General features: G+C 36.7%; 1 pseudogene; it reads right to left on the reverse strand.

Moving 5' to 3' along the window:
- Positions 1-11,021: 11,021 nt before the first annotated feature.
- On the reverse strand, positions 11,022-15,714 carry LOC105810233 (annotated as a pseudogene).
- Positions 15,715-21,323: the final 5,609 nt, after the last annotated feature.

Consider the following 21,323-nt stretch of genomic DNA (forward strand, 5'->3'; position numbering starts at 1 on the left):
AAGAACAGAGAAGAGGGTGACACCAGTTTTTTCTGTTTTCCGGCATGTTAATGTACTACCCTGCCAAATGCAATCAGGGACCTTTATTTTCTCATAGGCCTTAGCCTTTATCCTCTAGTTGGTCAGACACTGAGGGAGATGATCCAATATTATGCATTCTCTTTGTTTTTCCCTCTTGCATCCCTACTGCCTAGATGAGTACCTGGCATATATCAGGCAGCAATGAATATTTGTTGAATAAATAAATAAAATCCTTAACTTGAAATAATCATGGCATTTAACTAGTGTCAAGAAGATAATTGTCCACTTGGGACTTTTTTTCCCCTCCTCATTGTGTTGTTGCCCTAAGCTCTCTTATCTTCTCAGTAGCATTTGTTCCAAATCTGAATCACTATTAATACGAATCTAATAATACTTAATAAAGTTCCATTTGAATTATTTTATACACTCTTGAAAGGAAGTGGTTCAAATCTCAACTTCCTATGCATGGCTACAGTTTACTCATGTATGTGTTTCCACAACAATATTGCATTCTGGGATTTTCTTAAAAAAAAAAAGGTAATTTTTTTTTTTAACTAAAATATTTCCAGCCAATACATAACGGTTAATATAGATTAGTTTCAGTATACCCAAGGCAGTTTCTAGAATCATTTATATTATTTAGTGAATAAGTTATCAAATACATAAAAATGGTAAAGTTTTACTTTATTTTGAACATTCACATGTGTTTTAGTATAGTTTTGTATGACTGGACTGACAAAAAATTGTTGGAGGGTAGAATAGCTTTGTGCATTGTATAAAAATATCAGTCTGAGAGGAAAACATTATAAGATAGCCTTTCCAAACTAAAATGCATTGTGATTTAAGGAAATATCCACTTTTTATTAGTTTTTGGCATCAGAGGCTAATGTAATAACTGTTATAAACGGTGGAGAGTCCAGACAACTGGCTTGGCGTCTGAGCCAGCAGTCATCATTCTGTATCATGTCGTCTAAATCTTTGGGACTATGAAATCCTGAGGCTTTTTCCCTATTGTCAAAGGAAGTCTGTGTGGGGTCTAGAAATTGCCCACTTTTCTGTAAGCCTTACCCCTCCTCCCTTTTTTCCCCTCCAGGCAACCCTCATGCTGTTTTTTTTAACTTTCTGTTTTCCTGTCTTTAGCCTCACTCTCCACCCCACCTCCTTTTCTCTTGTCACATAGGGCATTATGCAGAACATTCACAAACTGTTATTTTCTGTAAAAGATAAAACACAGGAGATCTGGATAATAAACACAGTCATTTTTGACTGGTCTTTTAATTCACTTATACTCATTTCACTTGATAAAAGGAACTCCCACCCTTTGCTTCTGGAACAAGTCTTTCATCCTTTATCTCTGAATTCTCTAAGTCTAGTTAAACTATACATACCATTGCAGTACATTTCATTTCCTTCCTTTAATTTCTTCAGCACCAATTTATTTTTAAAGTTTGACATTGGTCAGTACTCTAAAAAGAATAAAAACAACATTCTAATTGTATATCTACCCACAGAACATCAGGCATGGTGTGATTTCTTGCTACTCTATTTTCCATGAAATGGCTAATAGGAAATCTACCCCGTGGTTGCTGGGCTGCTGCTGTAAGAGTGGCTGGTGCTTCTTGGCTGCTGCTGTTTTTCCAGCAGTCAGACACATGTGTGTCCAACGTATGCAAGATTCTGGGGTGGCATTATCGGGTAGGGAAACAGAGCAACTGGATCCTAGCCTTACGGAAGATGTTTCATAAATCCAGTAATTCAAGATTTTAAAACATAAAACACAACTTTTACTTAATTAGAAACCTCTAAGTCCTAGGATTCTTAAAGAATGTTGTATGTGACTGGACTCTCCAGTGCTAAAAACACAGTGTCAGTGCTGTACGGGTGACTATTTCACAACTGTCTCTCAGAGGAAGGGGAAGTCCCGATGTCTGTTATTTGCCGATTTCTGTGGTGTAAATACTCCCATTGTGGACCATTCCGAGCTACCTGGGAGACATCAGGAAATGTGGAGTTGGGAATTAACATGTGCAATTTGTTCCTGGGAGTTGGGCTGAGTAGTCTTCAGCAGCCCCCTGTGAGATGAACCAAAGATGAATCTGGCCTTAGATTTTAGTTGGAAATCAGTGCTTTAGAGAACATACGTACAAAGTGTGACTTGTTTTTACTACTAAAAGAAAAAACATTAAGCACGTTTTAGGGTGAAATGTTTTAAATCAAATAAACAAACAACCTAGAAAGGAAAGTCTGGGTTGAGGAAAGCATCGTTTTTGGTGCAGGTTTAAACTGAGTTCACATAAACAATATAATTAATAACTGACTTGTGGTTTCCACAACTCAATTTGATTTTTTTCGTCCTTCATTCTTTTGTGGTACTGGAAACTAAGTTCAATCAATTCGGTATCTACTTTTCTTAAGTGGCATATAATATTAGGAAGGTCTATGTAAGATGTTAGTAGTGAGATATCACTGGCAGTGCTATTTGTCTCCTTTGGCATCTGCTGAGATATAGAATATTCTGGATCTCAGTCATTGATCCACACAGTAGAAATGTCCCCATTCCCAGCTGTATGGCTTCCAGGTCTGCCCAGTTTTACCCACTACTTTGCTGGCATTGTGGGAACATAGAAGTGAATCTATTTTTCCCACATCTTTCTGTTGTACAGTAAACCAAGGCTGAATCCACCTATTAATAGATATATTTTCACTCCTATTTGAGAAGGATTCATTATCTCCCTCTACTCTCAGGACCCACAAACCTGTTTGTGCATGTTCCCCTTTCCCGAAGTCTTCATGGAAATACCCAAGAGCAAGGCCTCCCCCTGGACCCACCTTCATGTACAAAATCAAAATTTCTCTTCTAATTCTTCCTCAACCTCTACCACTCCCATCTCGGGGCACCTGTCCACGGTTCTAGATCAAGTGGTGGCACCAGGGAGCCTCAGTTTAATTCGTGATGCTTTCTTTGAAATCTGTCTCCCTGTCCTGAGCACTTTGTCTTCCCTTAAGGACTTAACCTTCTGAAACTCTAGAGTTGGGGAAAGAGTCCCTCTTTTTCTCCTTAATAGTATTCCTTTTTCAGTAGAAGAACACTAAATGACCTAGCATTCAAATTTGGAAAAGGGAGGAGCAGGGAAAGAAATATCAGAGGGGGGGGGGAAACCTTTCATAGTATAACAAAAATATCATACCATGCTGGATTTATTGGAGCAGTAATTTTGTACTATTTTTTACTAAATGTTCCTGTTACAAGTATAGAAGAGCTATGGCCTACCCTGAAAGATGTTTTCTTCTTCAATATTAGATTCTGAGAAACATTGAAAATGGTAAATGAAAACTAAAATTTGAAAGAACCCATGGGAAGAAGATTTAAATTACGGAAGAAATCCAGGGAAGCTGAAACAGCAGCCAACAACATAATGGATTGAACTAATATAAACTGTGGGACCCCAGGACAAACACGTAGAATGATTGCATTTTTAACAAACACAAAATCTCAGAGGTCCCCAGAATCCAAAAGTAAAGAGGGAACTTAAAATTAGAACAATAAACTTGAAATAAGTTTGCAATATGCTCTTGAACTAATAGAGTGGAGGCTGAACGGGCATTAGAGCAGAGATAGGTCCTAAGGGTTAGGGCCTGGGATGGTAATGCCCATTCTGGAACAGGAGATGTGGTTTCCAGGCATGAAAGTAAGAAAGCCAGAACTGAGATCACTGCATAAAGCTGGAGATTACCACTTCCCAGGAGAAATATATATATGTATATATATGTGCTTTGTCTATCTATCTATGAATTATCTCTGTATACATTAACTCTATCATTCTCTCTCTCTATCTACCTATGTATCATCTATCTCTTCCATAAAAACTCTGAAGCCCCAGGGTTCCTATGCTACATGTAATATGAAGAATTCACCTTATCTGTATGCGGGAGAAATTCTAAGCCAAGGAGTTAACATAAATTTGAGAATGGTTAGAAGACAACCTCATATTCCTCTTAGGCAACACTTTTTCTCCCCTTTGTCCTGAACTATTTTTTTCTTCTGAACAGTTATTACCAACTGACAACAGTGTTTGATTTTATGTTTGTTTACACATTTTCTGTCTTCTCCACCATAGTGTAATTTCCTGGAAGTCAGGAACTTGTTTCATCCTCATCTCCTAGAGAAGAGGCCCTGGTACATGATAAAATATGTTCATGAAGCTTCTGGCAGCAATGGTGTGGTAGCTGCTGTTGACACAACCCAACAGAAGGACAGTCAGCAAACTGCACAGGATTGTTATTCTGATAATTGCAATGATAAAGAGATTTTAAATTTAATTTTTAGAAGAGTCTCTTTGAAAAGGATTAACAATTAATAAATAAAAGCAGATAAGAAAAATAACATTTTGAAAGTTCTAAAATTACCAACACATGTATTGTTTACATTAAAAGCACTGTCCAACATGCTGAAAGTAAAAAACAACTATCCTGTATGTCTTTGAAGTCATACATGGAAAGAAATGTAAGTCATAAGAAGCAGTTATACATTCGAGGCTAAGAATGTAGGCTCTGGAATCACACTCAAGAGTTTCAGTTGAAAATGTTCTTTAATGCTTTCTAAACACATACACAGCGGGGGCGGGGGGGCAGGAGGTAACACAGGGAGGGAGAGATGCAGGAGAGGGAGAGAGAGAGAGAAGAAGGAAGGGAGGAAGGGAAGAATACAATGATAGAGAAAACGAAGGGATGGGAGTCTCAACGTCAAGCAGACCAGCTGTTTTCAATGTTCTCTGCCAGTGGCCAATGATTCCCAGTAGCAGAGAAGAGGATTCAACCAGTATGCTTTTTTTCATCCTTTTTAAATGTCCCCAGTCTTAACTTTTTGTCCTGTATTTTCCAGTGACTTCTGTCTTTCCTTTGCCCTTTTCGTTTTCCAATATCCAATATCCTTTAGGACCATCATATAACTTTTCAGTTATGGAGTTCCTGTTCAAATTCTCCATTATTTTAAAGGTGTTTGTGAGCATGTGTACATTTGTGACAGTCTACCTGGTTCCCAGAATACAAGGAAATGGAAGGAAATTGAATGATAGATCTCTTCGTCCTTTTCATAACTTATTTTATGCTAAGCATTCTTTATTATAATCTCCCAGTTATTTACATTGGAAAGAGATAGGCTAAAAGTATTATACATTTTCAGTGTGTATATATTGCAAAATACCGTTTATTAACAGATTACTGTCTGACTTACCTAGCAAGGAGAGAGAGATTGCTCACACGATGTTATTACGCCTTTTATCAAAATGTGGGTGAAAAGTGTGGCTTGAGTCTGTAGCAGGGAACATGTTTATTACATTCATTAATCCAACCATTCTCTATATACTTAGTCTCAAGATAATTTCTTTGATTACTTTGCCTCTGTGAATTTGAACTTTTGAGAATGGAAAAGATTTTGTGAGCTTTAACCCTGGCACAAGATGCAAGATATATGATATCTGCATAAAATTATCAAATGTAATCCATCAACTAGAGCCCCTTATCAAGTAATAAAACATTATTTAAAGAAACATTCACAATATGGCAGAGAAATGCAAACAAAAGAACAATTTTTGATATTATACAGAGTTTAGTTTAACATTGCTAATATATATAGTATATGTGTATATATGTATTGATAGTATTATTTGTTAAGCTTATATACATGATTTTAGATAAATATTTAAAAATCAGAAGAAGCAAATGAGATATGAATTATGGATAAGAATAAAAATACATTCACATTCTTCAAAATGCTAGTGTTTTTTTTTTTTTTAGCAAGCCATGAATAAGTAATTTGAAACAAAAGTATTTAAAATATTAAAATTTAGGAACTATCCTAGAATATGTTTTTATAATAATTTGAAAATTTAACCCTAATATCTCCGTAATGTGCAGTTTCCTCTAGCCTTTAGAAATAGTTATTTATTCCACCGTAATTGAAACTTCAGTGGCTTTTTTAGTATTATCAATGTGTTACGTTTTTTCATTTAAATATATGTCATCTTATATACTGTGCTAACTATTGACTAGGTAAATGGCTAAAGAAATAGTCAATGAATGTTTCTAGGCAATCTTTTAAAACAGAATAATTGCTTCTCAGCCTTTTGGCTAAGATTAACTGTAAAATAGAATAGTTGCCATGTGTCTAAATGATTCACATATATTGAAGAGCTTTCCATAAATGACCCATAAACTTATAATTAATATTTAATGGGCTGTAATGTATATAGATATAAGATGTAAAATCTCTGGCTTAAGTATCTGTGAATTAGAAACGGCTGTGAATAGCACAATGTATTGAGGGTACCACTAGTTCACTTGGTATGTTTTTCAGAAGTTGGGTATTTTGACAGTTTTTGAAGATGGAAGGATGTGGTTGATTCCTAGACATGGAGTTAAAAGGAAGAAAGTTTAAAACTATTGTAAAGTAATTGTATTTTTAAAAGTAGTTTTCCCCCAATTTTTAGAAAGTCTATTTTCTTCTCCTTTTTGTTCTAAAATTTAATACTTTTAAAGTTAATTAGTATGATTAGACATGTTAAACTAGTTGCCTGACATTAAATTAGGTTCAACGAAGGCTAACTGATTTGTTTGAGTGAATCTTAAACAATAGAGGTTTTTTAAATACAGACTTGAAACTTGCCTCAGGACAATCATTCATTCATTTACTCTGTAGCTCAATGAATGCATGTTTATCATGCACAATGTTATCGATAAGCCAAGGGCTAGTATTTAAAAATATAAAGATTTCCAAGAGAGGGTTCCTAACTTCAGGAAGGTCATAATCTAGAGATAGACAAACATGTTATCAGCTAATTTTGTTCCTGTGTGTTTTAATGTGGATGAATTGGACACTTACTCAAATATGTAAGTTTAACTTTTTCTAACCACAAATCTTAAACAAGAATTACAATCAGTAATGTCAATATATTTTGGAAGAAATTTCACAAGAAAAAGTGGAATAAATTTAGAGGAACAAATTAGAGCATCACCCAAAATACACATGAAGAAAAAAGATAGCTTCAGAAATGTTTGAATAATGAAGGCTATTTCTAAAATAAAACCTGATAACACAAGAAATTGGAGGCAGACCACAGAGGAATGAAGTAACCAAAAAGAATTTCTTAATTTTTGTTGTAAATAAAACCTGAAATTGCCCCTAGACCTCTTAGCTAGGGAAGAAAACTTGGAGTATACACTAGGCTGAAATTTTTACTTTTCTTTTCAGATGGAAAGTGTAGATAAGAGACCTGAAATTTCAGCAGTTCTTGAAAAATGGCAGGCCTGGCTAAAGAGTAGTTTATGTAAGTGTCCTGAGTTTACTCCACTAGATTCAAATACTTTAATCAAATTAAGTCTGACCTGCCAGGGTTGGTGAAAAAGTATTTCTTAGGCAAGTCTCCAGAGGTGGTTTCCTTCATTTCCTCAGCAGATAAGACTCCTGAGGGTTTTCATGGGAAAGCAGGGAAATTGGTCTCGGACTATGACGGTCTCGTGGTTCTGTGGCTACACTTTCGTATTGACAAATGCTGACCTTCCACAGTGCATGGGGCACTGCTGCTGACATCTTCTCAGCTGAAACCTTTGTTTCTCTGTCTGATGTGCCCACTGTCTATAGCTGTATTGTATCTACACTCCTCGTTCCTTCCCATCCAGGGCACTGCGTGTAGGAGGGGCCTCTTCCATGCAAAACCCCACAGATACCTGTCTTCTTTCCAGCTCTAGAAGTTTCCTTCGGAAACAGGCCTAGCAGCTGCTTCTCATGAAGCTCTTGCACCCCTCCTCTCCCGATAACCCAAATCTTTGTCAGGAGTCTCTGTCTTGGAAAACATAAACTTCAACTCTTCCCCCACAGGAAGAATATCCTCAGGCCTCCTGGAGCTAAGCCCTGCTGGCCCTCTTTAAAGCAGAAAGAGGAAAATGTATCTCATTCTTTCTTATTTGGAAAACACAATTAAATTATCCTCCCAGAGGGCTATGTAATGGACACACTTAGTTAACCTAATTGCTCCTTCTCAGGTAACAATTTTTTTCTTTTTACAATAAAAGCTAAGAATAAATGGTAAATTCTCAAAACTGGGAGGGAAGTTGAAAGTTACATTATGACTGGATATAGAAGTTAAAACACTAAACAAAAGCAAGGAAAGAAATAGTAAGAAGAGAGAGTAGCAAAAATGACTTTGAAATGTTTTCTTTAACAAAAATGTGATTATAGTTCAGCTTTTCCAAGGACAGTTTGTTAGACAGATGTTTTCCACAGATTATAACCCTTAAAGGCCATTTTTTGTCTTCAATAGATTTCAATATCAAATTGTTGTTGCTGTATCCCTCCAATGCCATGTGATTGTACCAAGAAAAGAATTTAGTAAGTTACTAGATGAGTGACCAGTGGCCCATGTGTTGAACATTTCTCAATAGATTTAGGATTTTTGCATTTAATTTAAAAAGGAAATCTGTTGAAATCCAAAGAGGCCACTGTTGAAAGACTATATTATTCATTTGTACTCATTATTTTTGTTCCCTTAGGAAATTCTAAGAAATAATTATTCTAACCATATTGTTTTGTTCAACTGAGGTGTTCTGTTTTTTTGAACAGAAAAGTGTCAAGTTGAAAATGTTCCTTTTCTTTTCCTTATCGTCTTTAAAAAATCACTCAACCAAATCCAGTAATTGAAAAAATGGCACTCTTTATGTGAACCAAAACTTCTTCACATACCCAGAAACAAATGCTAAATTCCATTTTAATCAGGGCAGCTCAGTTTACATGGATGGATTACTATCAAAAGGATCTCTGAGAGTACTAATAATTTGATTCTGTTATAAAATTGGTAGGATTGTTCCCCTGTATTCTATTGCTAAATGTCACATATATTTGCGTTATGATCTTATAATTCACAGAACAATCACAGTTAAAAAGGGGAAACTAATTTAAAAAAGCAAAAATATGTGCTACTTCATCTATATAACATTTTATTTTTTCTGTCTTTAAACCAAAAAAAGTCCAGGAAAGAAAGACTCCCAAAGGATGCTGATTAACTAATATGTTTTGAATTTTGAGGTGAAGATTTTGTCCAGATAAGTGTGGACTTGGCTTCACGGATATGGTATCCAGTTTTGTCTTTGCCTCTGCTGCTGTTCTCAACATTTCATCCACAGATGGATTACAATTAATGATTCCCATTTTTATGACTGAAATTCATGATTGAAAGTAAAGATAAAGAAGCTAAATATTTTCCTTATATACATTTCATCTTCTCATATAAAAATTTCTTTTATAGCAATATGCTAAAGTATTGAGAAATATTTCAGGGAATAATTTCTACGTATTTATACTAGAAGTTTAGTATATGCTTTAAAATATGACTTTCTCTGTATAATCTACGTCTATTTATAGTTCAGAATTTAATCACTCATTAATAACTATATTTAAAGAGTACTCATTATAAATAGGTGCCTTGTTATAGTCTGTAATTTTATGGATTGTGAAGGGAACATGTTCTATGTGACTGCAGGGTTCATTCTCCTAATTACTATGACATACATTCCACTGGACTCAGCCAGAGTTGATGGCTAGTTAGAGAAGTTCTTCTGGGGAATGTGTGGTGACTTTGTACACAAGAGTGCTACTTCATAGCCCAAGGACAGCTGTGACATGAAATTACATAGAAGTTTAGCCCCTTCCCCACCTCCATATGGAACTCATATCTTTTCTGGAATTCTGATGAATTGTCAAGAATACTTTAGGGCATCTGGAGACAATAATAAGACATGGATGCTAATATTCTCTTAAGAGGCACTGTTAATAGTATCAATGTGGAAGTTTCTGTAGGTGTTTTGTGGGCAGTAGTTGTGAAATTGGAACAAGGAGAGAAGCATGATGGATGTCTTATGGTGACTATAGCAAAGCTCCCCTTGGAGGACTCCCTGGGTAGAGATTCTTTATGTAGAGGCTTTGTAAATGATACCATGGATATTCCATCAAGATCAAGTGGATTTATCGATACAAACTGGTTAGCTATGTTAATGTAAATTTGTTTCCACATATGAAAAAGGTCCAGCAATAGACACATACATCCTGCTTCGTTGTGAATATGATACGATCTCCTATATGTAACTTTAGTTTTTAAAATGAACTAACAATTTTTATCATTTTTGCCAACTGCATATCTACAATCTCTGTAATATGGTTCTCTTTTCAATCAATGTATCTAAGACATGCCAAGACAGCTCAATATTGAATTGGCAGCATACTTGTTCCCAGTATAAACTTGACTGGCTCAATATTCAGAAACAGCTTAATTCAACCCCCTTCTAGACTGACTTCCACTAGAATATCATCCTCATTAAAGCAGTACCTGGTTTGTATTATTAATCACTACTATATCCTTGGTATATAAAATAAAACTAGATACAGAGTTAATATTCAGTAAATTTTTTTAAATAAATGGATGGATTTCTTTGACCCTATATAGTCCAAGCTTTATTTCCATACAAAGGTAAGTCTATGTATTTATTAATTAATAGAAAAGAAGTCTTTTTTCTAGAACTGTCTGGCTTTATTTTTGGAAAAGAAGTGTGTATTTTTTGCATACCTACACACATAAACACACACAAGACAAAAGGTAAGCAAAAAGGGGTACCAGATTCTGAAATCTAACCAATCTGTTCTAGAGAAATAGTCTGAGGGGAAAACAGAATCAAGGGCAATGTATTTAATTCAATTTGGCTTCAGTTAAGCAAAAGAGGAAACACATTACTCTCCAAGGAAACAGGTGAAGCATTTGGTCTTGAAGAATTGTGGTGTAGTTTTCACCCAATTATTTTGATAGAAAATTGCTAAAGGGCTTTTCTTCTTTTGTTTTTTGTTCATTAAGGGTAGCACAACAGCCATAAGCGTGGATACATAATCACAAACATAGAAACCTACAAGTTAATTCTCAATGAACTCTTTAGTTTTATAGACAAGGAAACTGTGGTCATCAGAGGGGGAAGGATTTGCGCAAGGGCGTGGGGAAGGGAGGAATGCCAGCCCTGGCTTTGCACTCATCAGTCCAGAGCTTGCTCCACCTCCACAGGCCTCTCCACACGGCTGCAGCAGCGCTGTTTCCCGGGGCTGGCAGGACACAGTGAGCCCGGAGTGGGCACCGTCTCAGCCCACGCCACTCTTCCCAGGCCCCTCTACTGGCAGGTTGCTCTGCTGGGGGTGGGGGGGTCACCAGGGTGCAAGACACCCAGGTCTGGCCCCTCTTCCCCATAAAGATGAAGAGGTCATCCGGGAACTCTTTCCTTTCAGGATCACCTTCCGGTTCATCTAGCTTGGGAAAATCTCGAGAGATCTCTCTTCCCCGGCTTCCGTCTCCATCGTGGCTCCAGGCCGAACCATCCTTCTGCTTGAGCTGCTCCTCCAGATTCCAGCTCGGCTGCCCTGCTGTGGAGATAGAAGGTGGGGCCTTGGCGGCGTCTTTGGTTACGGTCTTTAGCTGGCTGTCCGTGGGGTAGGAGCCCTGGTGCTGGCAGTAGAGTGGACATTGGTGCCAGTCGGGGGTCTTGGCGAGTTGCTTTCTGCACATGAAAATATTTTGAAGCAGCCTGGGTTTCTTTCTCAGTCACGCTTGCAACTTCGTCATGCACATCCTCATCTTCCACCCTCCTACCTCTTCCTCAGGCTCTGAGTTCACAATTGCCCCACTGAAAAAACTCGGACCACTGCTTTAGCTGATGGAACTCTGGCTAAGGGACCCAGCAAAGGGCTGCTAGAAGGCCTCCCAGGTGAGGCAGAAAGAGAGTGGGCTGCCTGGCCAGCTTCTGGGCATGCAAGAATGGGGCCTCTCATTTGCAGGCCCTGCTTCTCTCTAGCATCTACCTGCAGAGGACCAGGTGCAGCTGCTTCTGTTGATGATGATGATGGTGATGCTGCTGCTGCAATGGCTCCGTTACTGCCTCAGGCTTCTCCCACAGATGGACATGGCTGTAAACCTGGGTACAGCCCACTGGGCACACCCAGTCTGAACCTGTGCAGGGTGGTGGAGGAGGAAGCTGCTCGACCCCAGGTGCCACAGCTGCATCTAGGACTCCAGGTAAGTCTCGCCTCTAAATTTTATGTCACCTCACACACAAGATCTTCTCCTTCCTAATCGAGCCATATACTCTCATCATCATATCCCTTAACTGCATCTTTTCCAAACCCTCAGTTGCTAATATCTACTCTCCTTATGCTACCTCTTAACCTTAAATAAATAAATATGAAAAATAATTTAATACTTCCTAAAAAACTAAAAAACAAAAGCAAAGAATCCGAAATAACATTAATCAATAACAACAAACAAACCAAAAAAAGAGGAAGAACACAACAACTAAATAAAATTTAATCCTGGTCCTTCAGGCAAAAATTTTTTAAAGAACACTATTGGCAAACAGCTAGATATAACGCTATTAAAAATAAAGTGATGGTAGTGAGGAGAATTGGGGTGAGGGAGGAGCAGGGACAAAGCACAACACAAAATTAGAATTAAGAAGGATAAAAAAAATCAAAATGGAATTTTTAAGAAATAAGATTTCATTGTACAACTTGATGCAAATTAATTTGAAAACCTATGTAATTTTTTCTCTTGCTCCTCCTGCCCCCCCAAAATTGGCCTACACAGATCAATTAACATTAAAGAAACAAATACTTGAAAAGACTGGGTATTTGTTGATTTTGGTTATTGACTGAAGTGTTTTTTGTAGGTAAATGAGGTTAAATTAGTTAATAGTTGTTCAAATCTTCCACAAGTTATTAAAATCTTCAAAGTGATTTTGAGTTTCTCTTTCACTTTTAATTCTACCATATTTACTATGCATATTTTGAAGCTTTTTTATAGTATACAGACTGATCTTGAATTATTATATCTTCCCATAGAATTGACTCTTTTATTGTCTTGAAATGTCTTTTTTCTCTAGTACTACCCTTTGTCTTAAGTTTTTTTTTTTTCTGTTTTGTTTTGTTTTTGCCTAATATTTATACAATAGCTATCTTTGGTTTGTTCATGCACGGTATAGACTTTTTTCATCCTTTCCATCCTCTCTGTATCCCTGCAGTCCAAATATATCTCCTGCAAACAACATATAATATGGATTTTATATTTTTATCCAGTTAGATAAATTTTGTCTTTTAATTGAATTTTAGTCCATTTATATATATTATAGTTCCTGATGTATTTGTGTTTAATGACATATCTTGCTATTTGTTCTATGTGTTTTTCATTTCTTTATTTCTCCTTTCATGCATTTTTAGAATGGCATGTTTTAAAGATTCCATATCTTCTATACTAGATTTTTAGTTGGATATCCTCATACATTTCTTTTAGCATTTTTATAAAAATGACAATGCACACCCCTGACTTTTTTTTCCTTTACTCATTGTCAAAAGATGTCTAGTATAGCTCCTGGCATTCCAGCTGAATTTCAGGCAAGGAGAAAAGGTCACATCAGCCATTGGTCCTGTTTTTATCTTTTGGGGAGCTTTATAGGTATATTTGTTGTATAATATAGTAAACAATAACTAAATAGATGTGTGGAATTTGATAAGTTTTTATGTATATACATACCTATGAAACCATTACCACATTTAAGATAATGAAAACTTCTATCATCCTCAGTATTCCCTCTTGCCTCTTAGTAATCCTTTCTTCTTGCCCCTGTCTCCATTACCTGGACATTCATTGATCTTTCAGTCGCTGTGGGTGAATTTGTGTTTCTAGAATTTTATATAAACAAAAATATATACTATGTACTTTTTTTGGCCTGCATATTCATTTTCACTGTGCATATGTATTTTGAGATAAATCTGACTTGTTGTGAGCCAATAGTTTATTCTTCTTCATTGCTGAATAGTATTTCATTGTATTATACACCACAATTTGTTTATCCATTCATTTCTTAATAGTGAAGGGGCTCAAGAAATTTCACCCCAAAATATGACTCATTCATATGAAGAGTATTTTGAATTAAAGGCCCTTAAAGATCAACAGACTTCGGAAAGGGCTTTTCCTCTGTTTGCATAAACCAGACAGACCCATCAAAAAGCATAATTGATTTCCTTTCCCCTCCCTGTTATCTCAATATATTGCAGGAAAGAAGATCAAGAATGTAACCAGATCTGGCCCAAATCATTTTAAACATAATGCCTGTCTTTCAGGTTAATTTACAAGTCAATCTGTTTCCCTCCATCCATTCATTCTCCCTAGCAACCATTTATTGCCCCCAAACAGAATTAGTATATTCCTCACCTTCCCCCTCCCTCTAAAAGGAGGGTATATAAATTTCTGGACCCCACTGGGATATTGGGTAATCACTCTGTGATTCTCCCCATATGAATGGGAAATAAACCTATTTCTCTTATTAATTTGCCTTAATTGTGAGTTGATCTTTCAGTGAAGCTTCTGGGATGAAGGGGAAGTTTCCTTTCACTCCCACAATAACCATTTGGGTGGTTTCTAGTTTTTGGCTATTACCTATAAAGCTTCTACAAGCATTCAGGTATAATTTTTTATATGGGTATATGCTTTCATTTCTCTTTGGTAAATACCTGAGAATGGATGTCTAATCATACAATAAATGTAGGAAAATGTTTTTACATGAAGTTCAAAAACAGGCAAAACTAGTCTGTGGTGACAGAGGTGGTAAGAATAATTAACTTGGGTGTCTATTAATTGAAAAGGAGCATAGGCGCTTGCTTGAGTGATAGAAATGTTAGAAATGTATCTTGATGTGGATGGCGTTTAAACAGATAAATACTTTTGTAAAATTCATCAATCTGTATACTTAAGATTTGTAGACCTTACTTTAAGTTATACCTCAATTAAAAAACAGTAGTAATAAAAACAAAAGCGAAAACCTGCCAAAAACGTTTATGATCTGTTTATTCTCATAAATATACTAGATATTTAATGGTATTAAAGGATAATCATCATCTAAATGTGATAAAAATACTTGTGGTTTTATATAAGGTGTCTGTATATTTTAGAAGGGATACATACCGAAGTATTTATTAATGAAAAGATATAATGTCTAAGATTCATTTAAATTAAACCAGTGTGTGTTAGGATAACTGAAACAAGATTGATCATATTCAATAAATGTTGAATCTAGATGATGGATTCAACATTTGGATTCAACATTGGATTAATTGTTTTATTCTAGCTACTTATGTGTATATACATATATATTTCAATTATAAAGGTTTGTTTTTTGAAAGATTATTTAGTTCAGATTTCTATACTCAATACTAGCTTCTGACCTTTCTTCTGAAATAGGTTGGTGCAGTCTCTGTGCTTCCGTCACTGTGCCTCTCCCATTAATAGTGGTAACAGTTGCTATTTATTGACTTCTTGGAAATTACCGGGCTCTGAAATAATTGTTTTATATATATAAAAACTAGCTAGCTATTTTACTAGACAGACAGATAGACAAATTAATAAATAAATTAAATCCTCGTTTCTCCCTCTTCCAAATCAGGTAAAAAGAAGTCATCCTTTGCTTAAATTTCTGAATCTTGTGAGGGTTGATTCAGTGAGATTGAGGGAAAGCATTAAAAGCATCCATAAACTATTTGATTGATTTAGTTGTAAAGGAGCTTACAGAAAAGATTGGAAAAGGTGAGGAGAAAGACAGGGAATAACCAGAGCCAGCCATGGATTCAAAGCAAAGAACTGTAAAGAACTGGGAGAAAAAAATAAAAAAGGGAGTTGGGGTTAGCTAGCCTCCGGGGCTATGTGAGAGGAACTGGGGAAAATGTTGTTTTAAAAAAGTTAGTCCTGTATTATGAAAGAAACCTCTCCTTGGCTTTGTTTTGCCCTGCAATAAAATTTTAAAATTGCTTTTAAAAATATCAGCAGTGATCAGCCACACAATAAATTTATTTCTTTACATTTCCAAGCAAGCATATTAAAGTCTCTGACAAGTCTTGCTTTAAAACAAACAAACAAAAAAGAATCTCAATTACTTTTTAACCCAGAAATTCCCATACTTATTTGGCCACACTTCCCTGGACACATGCATTCAGCTTTTGGGCTCTGAAGGGAACTAGAAATACCCCAAATATGACATTTTGACACACTGGACTGCCTGAAAAAGGCTCAAGGTCTCTCTGACCTTTCCCCACCCCACCACCATTGACTCTCCCCAAATCCTTGAAGTTTCTTTATATGCCTGAGATCCAGACCCACCTGTTAGGTTGGGACAAGGAGGAAGGGGAACAGATGCTTTGTCTAGGGGGTTTCTGTTGAGAAATAGATGATGTTAGGAGATGCTTTGTCTACTAGGAGGAACATGTTGACCAGAAGAGAGGCTTCCAAGAAGGAACAGATGATGTGTCAAGGGGTCCCCAAGGACTGAACAGATGTTTGGTGTATGATGGGGGGTCTCCAAGGACTGACCAGTTAGAAAAGTAGAAAGGACACAAAGTGGAGATATGATCAACGCCACAAATGAGGGTCTCTGGAGCATGCGCACAAGTAAGGTGACAGTATCCTCAAGTGACCTGCCCTCAATAACATAGTAAAAATCACAGCCACCAGTGCCATGACAGTTTACAAATACCGTGGCAACCCCTGGAAATTGCCTTACAAGGTTACAAATGGGGAAGGTTCTCAGTTCCAGGAATTCTCCACTCCTTTCCAAGAAAAACTATGAATATTCCACCCCCGACTTAACATAAAATTAGGGAATCAGCATAAAAGGGAAAATCTCATTAAACTCAGGGTTTCCTCCACTCGTGGGGGTTGACCCCCCATTCCTTCTCTGGAATGTTCTGTGCTTTAGTAAACTTTGGCCCTTTGCTTGCTTGCATTTGCTTGGTCTGCTCATTTGCTTTGCTGACTTGGTACCAGCAACCATTCTTTGGTACTGGAAACCAAGAACCAGGGAACTCGGACCTGACATCTGATCCCCACACCTGACACACCTAAAAGAACAATTAAATTATTTTCTTTCCCTCCCTGTAAGACCAGGGATGTGACCACACCACAACAGACTCTTTAAGAAGATAATGTCCCATCTCTCAGACTTTTTTAAATTCCAAAGGGAACTATTTGCCAGTTAATTTTCATTCCCCATCCATTCATCCTCTCTTATAATGTTTTATTATCCCTCAACTGAATTTTTTTCTCCCTCCCATGATAACACATTTTATCAGAAAGGCATGGTAGCTTCTGAACCCTGTTGGGAGGTTGAATCCTCATTTTCTGAGGCTTCCCATATATACATGCTGAATAAATTTGATAATTTTTCTCTTATTTATCTTCTTTATTGTAAGTTGATTTTTCAGTGAACCTTCTGAAGGTGCAGGGGAAATTTTCTCTTCACCCCAACAGCCCCTGTGATGGTCTCCTAAGTCTAGTGGTTGGAATACCCTTTGGGATGTCCTTTCTCAGATTTCTAATCCAATCTATGTGTGCTTTTGTTCAAAACATCCTTTCTGCCCAGTACCAGGATTTTGCCTGGTCTTTGCCTCTCCTGATCTGCAGCTCAGCCTGTGACCATCCAAATTCTTTCTTTCTTTCTTTTTTTTTATTTCAGGATATTATGGGGGTACAAACATTTTGGTTACATCCAAGCCAGGATTAGAGGCATGCCCTTCCCTCATACAGTGCTCACCACATCCATTAGTTGTGAGTTTACTCACCCCCACCCCCAACCTCCAATGAATATTACTACCATGTGAGCACCTTAGTGTTGATCAGTTATTGCCAATTTGATGACAACTACAGGTGGTGCTTATTCTTCCATCCTTGTGATACCTCACTTCGGAGGATGGGCTCAAGCTCTATTCAGGATAATATAAGAGGTGCTAGATCACCGTAAGACGGGTGTTTCTCTGATATCTTTAACAGCTCATATTTTTAAATAACCTACTTTACTCTTTGTTTTTATTTTGCTATCAGTAAATATTCCAGTTGGATTATCTTTCTGGAAAGTTCCATGTCTGAAATTCTATGGTTTTTTGATTTTATGAAAAAGTGTGGCTTCATAGGAACAAAGTAATGCTGGCGGAGAATGCTCCCTGAGAATAATTATTTCTAAGGGTGAATTGGGGAGATTACTTTTAATAGCACAAAAAATATGCTACTGTTGGGTTTGGCAGTCTTGTTCTGTGTTCTCGGTTCTTGGCTCTTGGCTAAAGAATGACCAGACATGCAAAAGTAAGGTAAGCATGAGGTGAAATTCATTGAGGGGAAGAAAGATAGGATTACAGAGCAAGAGCAAAATATACGTTTTTAGAGCAAGACACATCACCACAGGTGAAGACTGGACCCCTTGTTGTAGCAAAAGAGGACTTGGTAATGGTCTGGGTCTAGTTTTGTAGTGTCTGGTTTGGGCCCTCCTCGTGGCTCAGACATCACCATGAAACCACTTTGATTGAACAGTTGCGAGTTATATGACCTGAGTCTTACTACGAATGTGGATCTCCCAAGAGCCTCTCTGAAAGCTGATTGTTCTAGGTCCCTTTCCAGACTCTATTGTACCTATGCTGGTTGGCCCATGGGCTAGAGTCCTCTGTATTCTTTTGCAGTTGGCGTACTAAGTTCTGATTGGCAGATTCATAGGGTATTCCCTCATCCCCCAGGTGTGGCAGTTGCCCACCTTGTCCCCAGGAAGGGCCAGAGGTCCTTACCTGTCTACCTAACACTACTGCAACTAGCTTTATAACTCAGGTAATTGTGGGTATGCTTTTCACTAAATTACCTTGGGAAATTATTTTTTAAATAGCCGTAAGAAGGCTGGTACTATGTCATTCAAGGAGCTGGAATAATAACACTTTGACAACTTTATAACTTCGGCTCAGACATACAATTGACTGGACATACAGGTGCCTAGATCACAATATTTTGTGGTGGATGTCCATAGTCACAGGAACAATGGTGATCCTTTCATAATTTCAGGGTGATTGTACAGTTCAACATTTCAACATCTCTAGCTCTAACCCCAACCTTGGCATGCTGTCCTGCGTGTTCAACTAGTGGAAATTTTCATTTTAAAAATGGCCACAAATAAAATGTCTAAAATTCCACTGATTATCTCTCTTTTGTCAACACAAATGTCATGCTACCACTTAACTTTCTAAAAAAAAAAATTCCAATATATATTTATAAAGTCTTATTCCTTTGGTGAGGTAACTTTGGAGAGAGCAAAATGTACACTGCCTAGTTGTAGGACTTCATGTGCAAAAGGACATATAACTATGGCCTTGCATAAAGTAGAAAGGAAATGAAAGCTCATTCCCAGGGAGGTTGAGATTAAACTGTATGATCTGCCTGGAGAAAGGAAGGAACACCACAGTTTCAGATAAATATTACAACTTCAGCTTGTATTTTAAAAAATGGCAACAGAATCTATAAAAAGTTGCTGAAGGCAATGTTTCCATGGTAAGAAAAAATGTACATAAATAATTCCTCCATGGAAGGAGACTCTAAATAAGGAGCCAAAAATTAACAGAATGCTATGTTTCTATTTTCACAGTATTTTATGTCAGGAAAGTCCCAGACTGTCACTATTGAGGATTATCTACTTTTAAAATTGTCATTTAATAGCAAAGAAATGCCTTTTGTGGGTTCTTGATTTTAAAAAGATAATCCTTCTTCAGAAACATCCTCAGATCCAGAGCCATGTAAATGTTCTAAGAGTATCCTTTCAAAATGGAGATGCAGAGATTTATAACTCATTTCCAATGTAAGCAACATGATGACAAATATAAGTGCATATTTTAATTTGATTTGAGGAGGCATTTTTCTTCTAATGCTGAAGATATCAAAATATTTTCTTTTTTTAAAAAACACAAAACACTTGATTTCCTTGAATTTAAAACAATTCTGTATTTGATCTTGCAAATATACACAAATTCTACTACCCAGCTACTTAATATTTTCCCTGTCAATCCATGTGAAATCATTCACGTATTTTTAAATCCTTGTATGCAAAGTTTAGAAATGTCAGCAGCACCAGTGTCACCTGGGAGCTTGTTATAAATGCAGAATCTCAGGTCCCATCTCAGAGAGACTGAATTAGAATCTGCATTTTGACAAGATCATCTGGTGATTCTAATCAACATTTAAGTGTGAAAAGCCATGGTGTAGATGACAATGGTAGCCGCAAGAAGCAGTCTGGTTGGGGTAATTAAAAAATTTGATTAGGTAAGTGAATTTTAAACAGAACTGATGGAAATAAGTCATATCTGGATGTAAGTCAGTTTATTCTGGCTCAAGTCTTATTACTTAACTGCTTTCTCAATTTTACCATACTATCTAGCTAGTAAAGTGTTTTCTATATTATTTGGCCTTCATATTTTCATGTTTGGAGTTGGAAAACCACAAATTATCTTTCAAATTGTGAAGAACATTAAAAATCTTAGATAAAAGTGGTCTTGAATTTACTGGTTTTTAGCCTTCAGTAATTATGTAAGACATTAGGAAAAATCACTCACTCAGAGAATATGGGTTATCGTCTCTTTTTTATTTTTATTATGTTGACAATGACCCCTGCCCCACAGCTCATATGGGTGGGAGACCAAATAGATGTTCATCTCAAACCCTTTCCTAGCCTCAAAGCACAGCACTGCAATGTGGTGCAATTTCCCATTCTTTGATCAGTTCTATGTAATACCAAGAAAAAATTGCTTTCTCAGCTTTGGATATCCTGACTTTAAAATCTCTTCAGTCTCTTGCCAGATCTAAAATGGAATGGGTTTGAGTGTGAGTGACATGAGTGAGAAGTGACTAATCTCTGCCACCCATCATTTTGAAGGTTGCAAAATTAACTCACTTTCTCTTTGTCAATGTAGATGGAAAGAATGAGACATTTGTAGAAATACACACTATTTCACTATAAAGTTCGTTAATTATGCTCTCCTCTATTTTCTATTTGTAAAGATATTTGATAGTCGTTTCTGTTAAGAATTATCCCAGTTTTCATTAGTGAGTTTTGCAGCTGCTTGGAGTTCCTGGCAGGCACCACTGTTTAAGACCATGTAAGTCTAAAATGTTTTCCCTAAAGTTTCAGTTCATATTGAAAACAGACACACACTCTTGAATGTTTAAAGCAGAATTGTTTCTGGCCAAATTTTCAGTGTCAACACAAAATACTGCAGAAGAAATTACATTTTAGTTTTCATTTTTTTGGAGAAACTCAAAAATCAAGAGAAAAAGAATAAAAAGGAAGAGAAAGAGATAGAGGAAAAAGAAAAGGAAAGAAAGAGGAGAAAATCCCCTACATAGTTTAACCCAAGTTTGCATCAATTTTAAGGAAAT

Source organism: Propithecus coquereli, unplaced genomic scaffold, assembly GCF_000956105.1.
Source record: "Propithecus coquereli isolate 6110/MARCELLA unplaced genomic scaffold, Pcoq_1.0 Scaffold207, whole genome shotgun sequence".
Classification (NCBI taxonomy): domain Eukaryota; kingdom Metazoa; phylum Chordata; class Mammalia; order Primates; family Indriidae; genus Propithecus; species Propithecus coquereli.